Source organism: Urocitellus parryii, chromosome 1 (assembly GCF_045843805.1).
Source record: "Urocitellus parryii isolate mUroPar1 chromosome 1, mUroPar1.hap1, whole genome shotgun sequence".
NCBI lineage: Eukaryota > Metazoa > Chordata > Mammalia > Rodentia > Sciuridae > Urocitellus > Urocitellus parryii.
The window spans coordinates 237,379,730-237,396,243 of NC_135531.1; positions in this window are offsets into that span (position 1 = coordinate 237,379,730).

Genomic DNA, 16,514 nt, shown 5'->3' on the forward strand with positions numbered 1-16,514 from the left:
TAACACATCATTTCCTTCTTTTGGAAAATATTTTATTCATTTTTTTTCTTTTGGATAAAGTTTTATTAAATACTTGAAGCATTTTAACTCTTCTGTCATTCAAAGCAAACAATAGCAAGTTAAAGAAAATTAAAAATAGACTTGCATGACTGAAAAGTAAAAGGAGAGCTGGGCATAGCCTATAATCCTAGGCTGACATGGGAAGATCACAAGTTCAAAGCCAGGCTCAGCCAATTAAGGAGGACCTAAGCAATTTAGCAAGACACTGTCTCTAAATAAAAAATAAAAAGGGCTGGCTGGGGATGTAGCTGAGTAGTTCTATTCTCAGTACCAAAGAAAGAAAGAAAGAGAGAGAAAAAGAGGAAAGAAGAAAGAGGGAAGGATGGAAGAAGAAATGTAAGAATGAAACATATCTTAAGGTAAAAATTTCAATCTGTTATAAATATAACTAGGAAAATTCCCTGCATTTTCAAGTTAATATAAAAAGAAGAGCATCATTTGTATCTTCAAATCAGTTCTCTCCTCTCGCTGTAAGCAGATAAAACCAACTATGCTATTAATGGACATTTTACTTACCTCTGAATGTTCTTCTGATAGAAAACAAACCAACAAATTGATTTTAAAATCACTTAACCCATGTCATGAAGAGGTAGCATTACAGTGTTTCCTATTTTCTAAAGGTTTTTGACACGTACACTTGTTTGTTTGCTCATTTTTTGTGTTAGACACTGAGTTTGTTTTATTCAATAAGGAAAAAAAATGAGAAATCCTGGGATACATGATTAAATAATATTTAATACTGCTAAACTTTAAGAAAAGAAAATCCTAAGTCTTTTATTATATTCTCATTCCTCCTCAGGGGATTCAAGAGAAAAGAGGAAAAACTTGCCAAAATGCTGCCATTTTGTTTTGTTTTGGTTTGGTTTGATCCTTCCTTTAATATTTGAGCACTAAAAGGTTTTCACCTTCATGAATGAAACAATATTTTAAATTACTTGCTCCCATAGATTAATACAGAATAATGGAAGTCCAATTTTCAAATTCCTGGACTAGATGAAATGTTCAATATCAAAGCAAAAAATAACAATACTAAATTCATAATTATTTAGTTTATGAATAAAAGTAAGAATAGAACCAAATCCAAGAGTCAAGTGGGCATTTTTGTATTTTATAAGTCACACATTAACTCTTTCAAGTGATGACTGACTTGTTTCATTAACTGTTCACAGACTTGGTTTAATTGGCCACAATAAGGAAAAGAGAAAGGCATCATTGTTCCAGGTTTTTCTGGGTCTTGAAACAATTCTTTTCCATCGTTTGGGACTCACAGCTTAAAATTTGATTGGGAGCCCACCACTAAAAACAGTTATGTACATCAGAAACATTGACATTCCGTGAGATGGTTCCTACATTTCCCAGACCTTCTACTCTGAGTGCAGGAGCCCCTGACTTCATGCTCCAGTAAAATCCTTTACTCCAACATTCTGGAACCTCCACTCTGAATTATGTGCACTCAGTCAAGAGACAGTTTCTGCTTTTTCTCTGAGAAAAGTACTTCACAACAATGTCAGGTATGATATTATGAAAAATATGTTTGGACTTTGCAACATACATTCATAAAATCTCCTGAGTGACGAGTCCCTAAAGACAGGGGGCCCCTAGGGAGCTTCAGTGTAGGGGCTGGTCACTAAAAAAAAAAACAAACCAAAATTGGTTGTGACTTTCAGCCCTATTTCCCAACCTCAAGTTACAGAAGAGAGACTGAAGGTTAAAGTTGATCACCAATGGCCATTGATTTAACCAATCAAGATTATGTAATAAAACCTCCATTAAAAACCCAATAAGACTGTATTTGGATGCACTTCCAGAAACCAGATTATGTGATGATTCCTGGAAAGTGGCAGGGAAGAGGGCATGGAAGTTCCATGCCCCTATCCCCATCCCTCACTCTGTCCATCTCTTCGTCAGGCTATTCATTTGTGTAATTTACAATTAACTAGTAAACATTAAAAAGTATATTCCTGAGTGTTCTGGTTCCCCACAGCAAATTAATAGAAGTTGAGGAAAGAGTTGTGGGAACTCCTGATATAAAGCCAATCGAGATTGTATTTGACAACCTGCTATCTGAGATTGACATCTTAAATTGGGGACAGTCTTGTGGACCTAATCCATGAGCTCTGGTATCTAATAACATCTTAATATAGATAGTGTGAAAACTGAACTGAATTAAAAGACACCTCGTTGGTATATGCTGCAAAACTGGTTGCTCATTGGCTGATAGGAAAAAATACCCACACATCTTGGTGAAGAGGTGAGATGGTCCATATGGAGAGTTGGAGAAGGAAAAACACTTTGATATCCCTGTGCCAGAACAGGCAATGTCCAAAAATCATTCAAAAGATCTGCCCATTCACACCCCTCATTGCATCCTCCTCCTCCTCCTCCTCCTCCTCCTCCTCCTCCTCCTCCTCCTCCTCCTCCTTTTCCTCCTCCTCCTCCTCCTCCTCCTCCTCCTCCTCCTCCTCCTCCTCCTCCTCCTCCTCCTCCTCCTCCTCCTCTTCTTCTTCTTCTTCTTCTTCTTCTTCTTCTTCTTCTTCTTCTTCTTCTTTTGTATTTGTCACATTTTTATTGCTTAGTTCTGATTTCTGTCGCCCTGATTGCTGTTGTGATTCTCTGCAGTGAAATCCCTTCGCCCTTTAGCACCAGATTCCCACAGAGACTCCTTCCTCATTCTCATATTTGTACTTCACATTTGCTCCTGGACTGCTGAACTAGACCTATTCCTAAAAGGCTTCCTGAAGTCTACCTGGAAAGTCTGTGCCTCCCTTTCCATTTTCATGAGACTCTTTTCTGCTCTTGCTTGTCCCTTCCCTTATCCTGTCTACTCTGATGATTCCCCAAATGTCTTCTATGACCAACATGTATGACCAAGATCTTCTATTTTGCCATCCTATCTACCCTTTATAAAAGTTCAGCTGGGCTTTTAAATTATCAAAACATCCTCAAATCTGCTGTTACCACTACTTCTATTTTCCACAGTCTCTGTTTATTTCTATTTTTCACAGTTTATTTTTAAAGACAATATTTTTAAAAAACTGGTTTGTTTTAAAAAAATCTAAGGAGGTTCAGAAATTGGCCCTGATTTGTAACTTTTTCCTTTCAAGAATTTTATTTAAATGTACTATATTCTGAAGACTTCTATGTAACTGATGTTTTCCTTTTACCTATGAGCAAATATGGCTTTCAGATCCAAAATGGTCCGTGCAAAGGTTTTTAAATAGTCCTTTCTTACCAGTAAATTTTCCTGTACCTTGAGCTAGATTAGTTTCATATTCTACTGATCCACATAATGAAGATTTTTTTTTTCCAGTACTGGAGACTGAACTCAGGGCTTTGCTCATGTTAGGCAAGTGCTTTATCACTGAGCTACATCCTAGCACACCCTACCCCTATCCTCCTTGTTTTCTTAGACAGAGTCTCACTGATTTGCCCAGGTTGGTTTCGAACTTGTGATTCCCACCTCAGCATGCCAAGTGATTGAGATTGCAGGAACATACCCTGCACTGGCTAAGGATTTTGTTTTTTATTTGAGGTATTTTTCCCTTTCATACACTTAGTTGGAGATATTAACTCCCATGATGAAAGTTATTGTAAATCCACTAGAGGTCTAAAGAAACCTCAGCAAAGGATTCAAGAATAGAAAAGCCCTTAGACACCCAGCAATCAAACCATACAAGTAATCATGGATTAATATCTTTTCATGTACACATATATATTCATGCAATTTGTAATATCCCCAAACTCCAATTATCTTTGGCATTCAATACTGAAAGATAGAACAAATCAAGCCAGGTATAGTGCACAAACTAAGGACAGTGGTTTGATGTGGCCCTGCCACTGCATCCTCCTTGACTCCAAAGACAGTGAGGAAGGACCTCAGAAGGCCTGGAAATGAGGTACTTGATGCCACTTAGAAACTTGCTGAACAATATTGAAAAAAAGGGGGAAAATGAAGCCAACTTTCTGCACAGGCATAAACAAATAATCATAATAATAATTAATAAGATGATATTACAAGCAAGTGAATCAAGAAAGAAACTCCCACTGCTACAAAAATGTCTGAGATGACTGAGCAGAAATAGAGGACAGGGTATCTCTAATAGGCTTCTCCAGAGACCTATAAATTCTGATAGTGAATGAAAAATTATTCAATCCAAATGTTTAATATCATAAACTTTACATCCTCAAATTAAAATATGTGAATCTATGCTGCATTTTTAGTCAATAAATTTATAGTGAATCTGATTAAACTTGTTCAATATTTTAGTATTTTATGAATTATTAAGACTAAGTATATTTGTGCATTATTGCCTAAAACTAAATCATTACAAAGTCTATGCTCTAAAAAGAATCCCATGTCTGCAAAACATAGATTACAAGTGATTAATGACTCTTTTAGTTGAGTATTATCATTTACTATAATTGAATTACATTGAGAATTTGGCCCAGTACTCTACTATTATTAAATATATACAGAACAGCAGAAGTAAAACATGCCAGGGAAACAATGTCTTTGACCTTCAAAAACACTTTAATTACTTAACCAATCCAATTTATGATCAACAGAAAACCTTTTGGTGTAGGATTCAAATATAGGTCATATGCATTGCTTTCAGAAATTTTCCAGACTGTTTTTTAATCTATTGTATATGAAGACATGGGAAATATCTTCCATTGCTATGCATTTTATTTTGATGGGTTTTTTAAAAAAATATTTTTATACTTATAGTTTTTCTCAAAATTACCAGCTTGCAGGATCTGAAGATCACTATATCATTAACATTGTTTATTTGGGGATTCTTCATTTAATGTAGTTACAAATTTGAATAACTTTTGGCAGTTAAGAAAATTATTCTTATTATAAAATCTTATGGGTACATAATAATTCCATTAGACTAAATTATTGTAAGATAAAATGATTTATTAAGTTAATTCATAATTTAAAAAATTGATACAATGATTTGCAATAACTAGAAATGTTTTTCAGATATTTTCTTTCCCAAATCTGGCAGATTTTTATCTGACTTTGTAACAAGGGTCTTTCTGCATTCATTGTTTCAACAACTCTAAAGAGGCATAAGTTTACATAGAGTAAAATTCACCCTTTTCAAGTATGCAATTAAATAATTTTTAGCATTTTACCATGTGGTTGCACAATGATCATAAATCAGTTTTGAAACAGTTTCATTCCCTCAGTAAAATCTCTTAGGCTCACAGAGAGTCTATTCCTATATTTCCACCCTCAGCCCCGGACAACCATTTAATTACTTTGTCCCATGAACTTCTATCTTTTGGATGTTTAAGATAATAATATGAGCTATATATTAGGCATTAGACTTAATCTACTAAGGAGAAAAGAGTTAAAGCAACTGTGCTAAGATTCATTTCCTTCCCTTTTGGTGGGAGAAGAAGGAGGTGACTGATTCTGTGGGAAAGAAAGAAGTCACACGGCCCAGTCTCTTTGTAAAATGTTTACAACAAGACCACATAGTAAATATAATAATAAATGATAGAAAGATAGTCTATAAAGACTATCTATGGAATGCTTTTAGGAGGATTGACATGATCTGAGATGTTTTATAATAGTCAGATGTAGGAACATAATAATCAGTAAAAGACATATTCTCTAAGTTAGACCTTAATATATTAGTAAGATTTAGGATTTATTTTCCAATTCATTAGATCAGGCCAAAGATTCCTTCTCTTCACAATGAAGTAGTTTATGCATAAATATAGATACTTTCAAAATATGGCCATAAAACATGCTTAGCCTTAATTTTGCCTCCCATCCTCTTGATATCCTATAGGATAAAGTCCTTGCCAAAGAGAAAAGACAAAGGCTCCCATTCCTCAGTGTCTAATTCTGCTTATCAAATATGTCAACAAAGGAGCTGATGTTGTGGTTCAGCAGTAGAGCACTCACGTAGCACATGCAAGGTGCTAGGTTTGATTCTCAGTCCCACATATAAATAAATAAATAAATAAATAAAAATTTTAAAAAGATATCAATATGTCAACAGAGAATAATAAAGGTACATCCTTCTGACAGTCTAGAAGTCCTCAAAATACCAAGGCTTTCTTTGTCTGATTAGAAGAATGGCCTTTTATCTGCCTGTTTCAGCAAGTGCAACAGAATTTAGCCAAAGAATTTTCACACTTTCATGTTGACTCAGGTTGTCTTAGAGAGAAGACAAGCAGGAATCACATTTGGTGGTGCCAGATAGGTTATATTCTTGACTTGTGAAGCAAAGAGCAAGACATTCAAGAGACTATCAATCTAGGCATATTGAGTCCATGCAAGTAGGAGCTGGGATACCTGGGAGTAAAAATCTTATGAAAAGTTATATTCTATAGATACATCATAATGGCAAAATTTAGACTGGCAACACAAAAATTTCACAGGAGAATATTGGGAGTATAAAATGATACAATTCTTTCTTGAGAAATACCTGGAAATTTCTTAGACATATTTCAAAAGAAGAAACACAAATAGCCAACAAATATATGAACAAAAAATGTAACATCTTCAGCAATTAGGAAAATGCAAATAAAAACCACAATGAGATTTCATCTCACTCCAGTTACAATGACAGCCATCAAGAATACGAATGATAAGGGCTAGGGACGTGGTTCAAGTGGTAATGCGCTTGCCTGGCATTCGATCCTCAGCACCACATAAAAATAAAATAAAGATGCTGTGTCCACGAAAAACTGAAAAATAAATATTAAAAAATCCTCTCTCTCTCTCTCTCTCTCTCTCTCTCTCTCTCTCTCTCTCTCTCTCCTCTCTCTATCTCTAAAAAACTAAAAAAATAAAAATGATAAGCTGGGCATGGTGGTGCATGCCTGTAATTCCAGAGGCTCAGGAGGTTGAGGCAAGCAGTTCAAAGCCAGCCTCAGCAACAGCAAGGTGCTAATCAACTCAGTGAGACCCTGTCTCTAAATAAAATAGGTGTGGAGATGTGGCTTAGTAGTCAACTGCCCCTGAGTTCAGTCCCCATTACTATCCCCCACCAAAAAATACAGATGATTTTTTTTAAATGCTGCATATGATGTGGGATGACTATATTGTTGAGATTTTAAATCAATACAACCACTACGGGGAATCAAGATAGAGGTTCCTCAAAAGAGTAGGAATGGTCTGGGTGTGGTGGCACACACCTATAATCCCAGGAGCTCAGGAGGTGGAGACAGGAGGATAGTGAGTTCAAAGTCAGCTGTCAGCCTCAGCAAGTTAGCAAGGCGCTGAGCAACTCAGTGAGACCCTGTCTCTAATAAAGTACAAAATAGGGCTAAGGATGTGGCTCAGTGGTCTAGTGCCCCTGCATACAACCTCCAGCACCCACACCCTCAAAAATAAAAAAATTAAAAGACTAGGAATGGAATGACCATATGACCCAGCTATACCATTCCTCAGTATATATTTCAATGAATTAAAGTCATCATATTATAGTGATACACACATACATATGCTTATAGCAGCATGATTCACAATAGCAAATTATGGAACCAGCTTAGGTGTCCATCAGTGGATGATTGGATAAAGAAAATGTGGTATATACACACAAAATGAAGTTTTATCCAGCCATAGAAAACAAAATTGTGTCATTTGCACACACACAAAAAATGGATAGATCTTGAGAGCATTATTTTAAGTACAATAAGCCAGACTCAAAATAGTTATGAGTCATATGTTTTCTTTCATATGTGGAAGCTGAAGAGCTAAAAGTTGGCGGGGGGTGGGGTTCAGGGATGGTAGTGGGAACCTCATGAAAGTAGAAGGAAAAACAGCCATGTAGAGGAAAGGGACCAGGTGAAGGGAAGAGAGGATAGAAAGCGTAGGTACTGGGAAATGAAATCGACCAAATTATATTGGTATATTGTGTACACAGAAGAATATGCAACAACAGATCCCACTATTATGTACAGTTATAATGCACTAATAAAAAATAAAAGATAAATAAATAAATTTTATAAAAGAAAGATTCCTGGCAATTTCTTAAAGAAAAAATATTATCTATGCTCTGATCTAGCAGTTCTACTCATTGGAATTTACTGAGGAGAAATGAAAACATCTTTCCACACAAAGACTGATATAAGAATAATCATTACAGTTTCATGAATGATAGACTGGAATTTGCTCAAGTGTTCATATAAACAAGAATGTGTAAGCAAACTGTAGTGTACACCCAGAATAGAGAATAGTCAGAAATAAACAGGAACAGATTACTGATACCCAGAAAAACATAAATGAATTTCAAAAACATACTGAACAGAAGAAGTCTTATCCAAATGAGTACATAATATATGCTTTCATTTCCATGAGGCTTTAGAAAAAGCAAAGTTTGGGCTGGGGTTGTGGCTCAGTGGTAGAGCACTCACCTAGCATATGCAAGGCCCTAGGTTCTATCCTCAGCACCACATACAAATAAATAAAATAAAGATATTGTGTCCAACTACAAAAAAATAAATATTTTTTTTAAAAAAGAAAAAGCAAAGTTTATAAGGAAAAAATAATAATGATTGCATCTAGAGTGGGAGGCAGGGAATAGACACAGGAAAGTTCTCTGGAGGGAGATCACAAGTTTATATCTTCACAGAGACTTGGTTTACATAGGTACATGCATTTTTCAAACCTAGAAAACACGTTTGATTAATTTTATTGTACGTTACCCCTTCCCTCTCATTCTCTTTATGGTACTAGGGATTGGACCCAGGGCCTTAGATATTAAGAGCTCCACCACTAAGCTACATCCCCAGCTCTTTTTATTTTTGAGACAAGATCTCTCACTAGGTTTACCCAGGTTGGCCTAGAAATTGTTATCCTCCTGCTTTAGCCTCCCAAGTAGCTGGGATTACAGGTACCCACCACTGTGCCCAGCTACATTTTACCTCTAGAGAAATTACAGCTTCATGAATGATAGTCAGACTATCATATAAAAAATGTTGAATTTTATTTAACCATAAGAGTCCTAAATATTAGGGGGACCATCCTGAGTGGTCTGCAATTTACTTTTAAAATGCATCAAAAAAGATTTATTGATTATATAGAAATAATGTAATACATAATCAAACAGTATACTGAAGGCTTTTCATGAAATCTATTTCCTGTGTACACTAGCATTATATTTAAAAATTTTTAATTTCTATATGTTTGAAATTTTACTTATTAAAGTATTGAAAATGTGTGTGTTTGTGATGTGTGTCAAGGTAAACCACATTCTTGTCTTTCCAAAAGAGTTTTGATACTTTATAGGAATACACAAATTTTGCTGCTACACATAGAGTTCTTAGTTTGGAATGGGCTCTGTAACTAAGCCAGATTAGCAGGAGAGAAAGAAAGAAACAAGTTTATTAGCACAAGCACTGTACCCACAAAGGAGAAAGCACAACCAAAAATAACTCAAAATGGTGGCTTAGAACCATGCTTATATAATCTTCAGCAAAGGACAATGAATTTGTGGATAAAAAAATATTTTTGGCTTCAAAGAGCAGAAATCATGGAAAGGTAAATATTTGAGAAGGAACTAATGTAGTAAACTATGTTTGCAGATTCTTCTGGTGCTATCTCTGAACTTAAGAGTTCTAGAATTGTCTTTCTATCTAAAGACAGGGTTTAAATTGATATGATGTAAATATACATCAATATATAATAATTCATGTAATACAAATAAATGCATAATGTATATAATATAAATAAAATACTTATGTATTTATATAACTAATTATATTTCTTATCATATAATTTGTTACATGATTAATAAATATATAAAAAACTATTTTTAATCAATTGCTATATAATTACAATTTATTTTAGGTAAATTTGTAATTTTGAATCTTTTCTTTAAGAAGAAGATAAAAAGAAAAGAGCTTTTCCTCTGCTGCTTCTTGCTTGCCTCCAGCTGTAAACTAATTCTGATCTGAGAGAGGCATATTTTAGAGTGACATTCTTGTTTATTTCAACATTTAACTTAAATTGCTTATTAAGAATTTAGTACCTTCTTGCCCAACATGATCAATGCTAGTAGCTGATTAGTTAAGCAAAATGCTAGTTAAAATGGGAAATAAATATTGACGCATGTCTTGCCATTTGAACTCTAAACACATAAATACATGAAATATCTTTTAATTTTTTATACATTCAATTTTTGCTATTGTTCTAATGAACACAATTCCGTGTCACTTTTTTTTCACTAACCATTCTCATAATGCATCAAACATTATTTTCTTTTATGGTTTCTTCAAACCAGAGGGAGAACAACCCTGCCAAGAAACTAAATGCATAATTTTTACACTTTTGTACTATTTATGTACATTTATGAATTTTTTTCAAAGCATTCATTAAAAAATGCACTTTTCCTATTCCACTTTAGGAGTTATTTACTAAATTGTTTTATTTGCTACATATCATAGCAAATAGGCTTGGTATAAAAAGATTAGGTCATAAGTGTAATTATAGCTGTATTATCAAAATTCTAATGTAACACATAAAAATCAATCTGATTTATGTATTTTTTTAAACTTTATAATAAAAATAAATTAAGAATTTTCTTGTGTCAGAATTCAATGGCTGTTGTTTTCTTATGTAATATTTTAAAATCTCCTTCAGCACAGTATTATCTGATTCCCACTGAAAACTTCTTTCCTAATAAAGTTCTTCAAAATGCTGATGGATACACTTATTATCACTCCCCATGTGTGCCTTTATCTGACTGTTGTATCTTCTCACTCTATATTTTCTCTCATATTCAGTATCTCTTGTACATATGTTATCCACCATTATTAGGATGGTAGATTCTCTGTGTTGGTTCCCTCAGCATCTATTCAAAGTAAGAAAATTTTCAACCCACTTGTACCTGAGTGCCACCACATGAAATAGCTCAGGACATTGAAGTATGAGCAGAAGTCCTTAGGGAGTGCTTACTTTCTTAAATAAAATCAAACTGTGATCTTAAGAACTTCCAATTTTCAATATGGGAAAAAAATCATCTATTTTACAGTCCAATGTTATCTGAGTCAAGAAAATATTTCAAAATAAATTTTAACAAGCTTTAAAAAAAAGAATTTTCTATTTAAGAAATGGTTAACAAACTTTATGTTACCTGAATTCCCTGTTCCATAAATTTCTTGGTTAATTCTTATATAATGAACAAACAAAAGAGAGAAAGAAAAGAAGAAAAAGAGAGAGAGAGAGAATGCTAAAGTGGCCATAAATTTTGAGTGCCATAAAATCATGCTTCTTAAACTAGCATGGCTATATTCAGTACTAACCAAAGGAACATATGAAATAACAGAATAAACATGCTACATCTAGTGAAGTACTCATTTTCTTTAAGAATAAGTCATTTTACACATTACATAAATATCAAAACAATCTGGGAATAATATGAAATGGGATGAAAAAACACTTGCATTAATTCACATCTTAAAAACAGAAGAAATACTACATTTCCAATGATGTACAAAGAACATTAAAAGTTGTGCTTCTTGGTTCAAATGATTTTTTGCTTTTTCTATTGACTTTTGCAAGTCAGTGTTAATGAATTGTATAGTTTATATTTTTGCTGTCTCATCACCATCACCGTATGAAATAAAGCTGCAGAGATCAAAGCTCTGCGGTGACCTCTATAAAGATCAAAACAGTCTATGAAACTTGTTTATAGAATCTCTCTCCCTGTCTTTGTCACCAACCAGAAGTAGGAAATAGAACAAAGAGTAACCGCCCTCCCTAAGACTTGAACACTTGGGTAAGCCAGACAGGTATGTCACTATCCTCTCAATGGTACAGACAATGGTAAGACTAACTCAGATGCAATTCTTTCTTCCAGGTCACCCCAGCCCCACCCACAATTACCTTGAAGCCCTGCTCCATTTTCAAAACAGATACTTCAGACTCACAATAATTCTGTGATCCTGGGGGGACAGGGAGGGACAGGGATCATACAGATTGCCTTTTTTGCTTAAGTTAATCACAATTGATTTTTGTTTCTAAGAAACAAAGACAGACCTTCCCTGACTCAAACAATTGGAATGACAAGATGTCTAAAACACAATGCAATCAAAGTTAAGCCAAGCAATCAAAACATCAGACATTTAACAGCAATAGAGGAGGTGCTATCAAGCTACAAGCTGATATTATGTTCAATAATAACATAATTTGTTACAAGAACTATCCCATTTTTCAGATGGTTCAAAGTTCTGGTAGGACTCAGAAAAGGGATGTACCTACCTAAATAACCCTCTAACCAACCACCCACATCTGAGGTTTATGTAAAACTAGTTGTAAATGCAGCTTCTATAACACATCCCAGAGGACAAACAGAATCTGCAGGAGCCAGAGAATCTGACTTTTAAACAGCTTCACATTGATTGATTTGCAAATTCGTTTGAGAACAATTAGCTTATTTTTAAGATGTACTAAGACCAGGCATTGCACAATGTTAATAAAACATTGCATTCAAATGTTTTCTTCTTGACCATGAGATCCTTGGCACAGTCCTGGTGCTGAACTGTCAACAGCCAATGCTTGAATACCCCATCTAATTCTGAAAAGACAAACTGGGTCCTCTGAAGTCAAAAAAATATAAAGCTTTCTTTTCTTATTTTGTTCTTCTATATATGTCTCCCTCAATATTCTCTGCACTAGAGAATTACCCCAACTTTTAAAAAAGTAAATAAATAAAAAAAAGGACAACAGTCCATCATTCACAAACTTTTACCTGCTGTGGCCTGTGTCATTTAAGTGATGAATTACACATGTATGTTAGTAGCACAACAACTTATTTAGTGATTTTAGAGCTTTCAGTCAACCTCCTTGATTTATTGCTTTGGGAAATAATAATGCATTCCAAGACTAGAGAGATATCTCTGTGTGTATCTGAAATAGATGATAAATTTTATTCTGGAATCTAGGGCACAAGAGAAACCATTAGAGATTAACATGGGCAATGCAGAATCTTCTCATTTTATAATACCAAGAAGTAAGGGAATAAGTAAATAAAAGCTGTAAACTTCAAAGGGATAAACAACTCATTTCACTTTTTTCTCTCATTAAATGAGTTATCCTTAATAATGAAGTATCTAAAATCTCACTTTGATACATCAAAGCCATAGCAATGAGTGTATGATATCGAATATACCATTAAATTTTTTATAAGGGCATTTGTAGGGGAAATTTCTTCATGAAATATTAGTTCATGGAGATACAAAAGAATATGTAAAGAGGTGCCAGAGATTAATTGGTCACAGGAAGATTCTCTTTCATCATTCCTCTCTTAGGACCTCTCTCCAGAATAGGTCAGAGTAGAGAACAAGCTCATTTGATGGGTCCAGCGCCACTGGCTGTGATACTCACGTGGTCAGCACAGAACTTAGGGGCTGTGTTGTAGTATACGTATCTTAAAGTCCTGAAAAAACCTCATGCACTAGGCAATCCAGGAATGTCTAAAGGTAAATGATTATATTATGCACACTCCTCCATCAGTGAGTTAATCCATTTGATAGATGAAAATCTGAAGGGAATACTGGTGGCATGTCGTTGGAGAATGTAGGTCACTGAGGGTGTGGCCTGGACTCTATCTGTCGATGCCACTTCCTGACTCTTTCTCACATTTTGGCTACCACAAGCTGAGTGACTTTCCTGCACCATGCCCTTCCATCATGTTCTTCTGTCTCACTTCAGACCTATAGTGGTAGAGTCAGCCAACCATGGACTGAGAACATGAGCCAAAATAAATTTTTCCTCCTCTAAGTTGTTCTTGTTGGGTATCTTGGTCACAGTGACAGAAAGCTGTGACAGAATGCCTTCTTCCCTGCTCTGTTTGTAGAATCTCTGAGTATCTATTCCTGTATGGTCACAGAAGACTCAACCAGCACTCAGGAGCTGTGCCACCCTGAGAAGGTCGCTGGTGAAGAACCACGACCAATTCTGCTCCAAACCATAGAGGCAACTCTGCAGTACTGCTTCTTCTACCCAGTCATCACATACTTGCCCAAGTATGGGCTTTTCTTGCCATATAAGAGTAAATTGGAGAGATCACGAATGATTCAACTTTAAGAAAAATGGAGAAGACCACTTTGATTCTAGAGTTAGTTTTATCTACTTTAGACCTAAAGAATCCTCTAGACCATGAAAACTCCTCTATACAGTCCTGCCTCACTCACCAAGTGACTGAATTGGGGTTTGAGAGGAAATCCTATAATAATATCAAAGTGCTCTTCTTTCTACCCTTATCTCCTAAACCTAAGTATCTTACCAAGGGCAAAATGAGAGAGAAGTTATACTATCAGTACAAAACTGAAGAATTTGAAGTCCTGAGTTCAAGTTAACACTCAAGATTTTACCCTTTTTTAACTAGATTTGCTAAAAATTTGAGATAAAGAACAAAGATTTTTGTGTGTGTGTCTGTGTGTGTGTGTGTGTGTGTGTGTACAAGCACACAAAGGCACCCTCACACACATGAACACACATAGGTCAAGAAGCTTCATTATGTGTCTCTCTAATCCAATTAATTCTACCAATTCTAATTGATAGAATTCAAAATTCTATCAATCTCCATGCTATACTATATTACAATGACAGTAGATACAACATTCTGTAAGTAATAATATTAGAGAAGATCCATAGTCTCCCATTTTAAAAATCAAAATCCTCTTATATCTTATAATATGCTATAAATAGATACATTTACAATATACAAAAATTAATCTTTTATTAGTAAAACCTTCATTTTGATTACACTACTAACATGACAATGAGAGAAATTTTTCAATAAACGTCTCAACCAAACCATATTAGATTACAATTTTCTTTTTAAAAAAACACATTGTTAGTCTAAGAAATATACAAGCAAAATTGTGTATTATTAATGTGTATTACTGGTTACTGCTATGTATATTCCAAGGAAAAATATTTGTTTTAAATACTATGAAATCACCTATCAATCAGTCAGGCAAATGTTTTCCATTAACCTGCATTTGTCTTCTAAAAAATCCACAGCAATGTTCTATTTTTGACATTATAGCTGCCCTCAGATCTATACTAAAAATATTATATATAGTATCATATATCCTTTGCAATTAAAAAAAGTCACAGAACTTATTAAACATCTCAGATGAAAGAATTGCTACAAAATTTTAAGAACTCTTTTTCATCAGAACAAAGAATATTTTTATTTTTATTTTTTATTTAATTTTTTTGGTTAAGAGATACTGGCACTAGATAAGAACCTAGCACTAGACAAGATCTTGGAAACAAAAAGAACAATTCAATTTGAAAAAATTCATGCTGAATGAAGAAAAGTAGAACAGACCAAACATGAGTCATCTGCACCATAATTGAATGTAGGAATAGATGTTCTATCAACAATATCTTCTCATAACATGTTAGATAATAGATACACAGAGAAAAAAAACAATAATTATTGCTTAAGAGTGCAGCAACTGAGTCTCTTTCATGTTCAGTAATAATAGTTTGTGTGCTTTTCACATCAGTCTGCACTGCATTTAGTAAGAGTTACTAATAATAACTGACAGTTAATGAGGGTTTATCAGTGCCAGGCATTGTGCTAACATTTTACGTGGATTATCTGATTTAATGCCCAGAATCGGCCCACAAAGTTCTCTTAGCCCCATTCTTACCAATGACATAAATGAGTCTTAATTAAATCTACCAAGCAAAATTACATAGCTCTTAAATGTTGAAGTCCAAATTCAAAACTAACCTACATAATTTAAGAGACTTTCCTTGTAAGTGCTACCCGCCTTTCAAAAGTATTACATAAATTACGTATTTTTACAAATGGGAAAATGAGTTCTAGAATTTTTTAATTTTCCAAAAACTAATAGGTAGTTGGGGATTTATGGCAGACTCAAAGCTGCTTATGTTCTTTGACTATGCCATGAACTACTGTTCTGTCAACAAACAAAATTTTTAAAAAAACATACAACAACATTAAGCCTCTGGAACAAAGATCGGCTTTGAAAGAGTAATCCCTAAAATGAGATGCAAATTTCACCATTTCCACTAATCCCTTTTTTATTTACGATTACAATGCTCCTTGGAAGCAATGCGACAGCAAGAAGCAACATGCTTAAGTTTCATCACTCACCAGGCAGGGAAGAACGCAGATTTCCAGAACAAACATTATTTTGAAATCACTTTCTATTAAGATTGCCAGAAGAAGCTGTCACAGCTTTGCAGTAAAGAAACAAACACATGACTCCTGTTGGGCATAATATTCAGTCCCATGATAAGCAATGAATTAAAGGATTCCAACTCCAAAGATATCTAAGACATAATAACTGTGTCTGCCAAACTCAGAAGATTACTGGAACTTTAAAGTGTATTTTTCTAAGAATGACTTAACTATATGTACTTTTCAATTATTTTAAGTGGTTTATGTCTAAATGAATCAGATTGCTGAATTCTATAACCAAATCTTCGTTACTAGCAC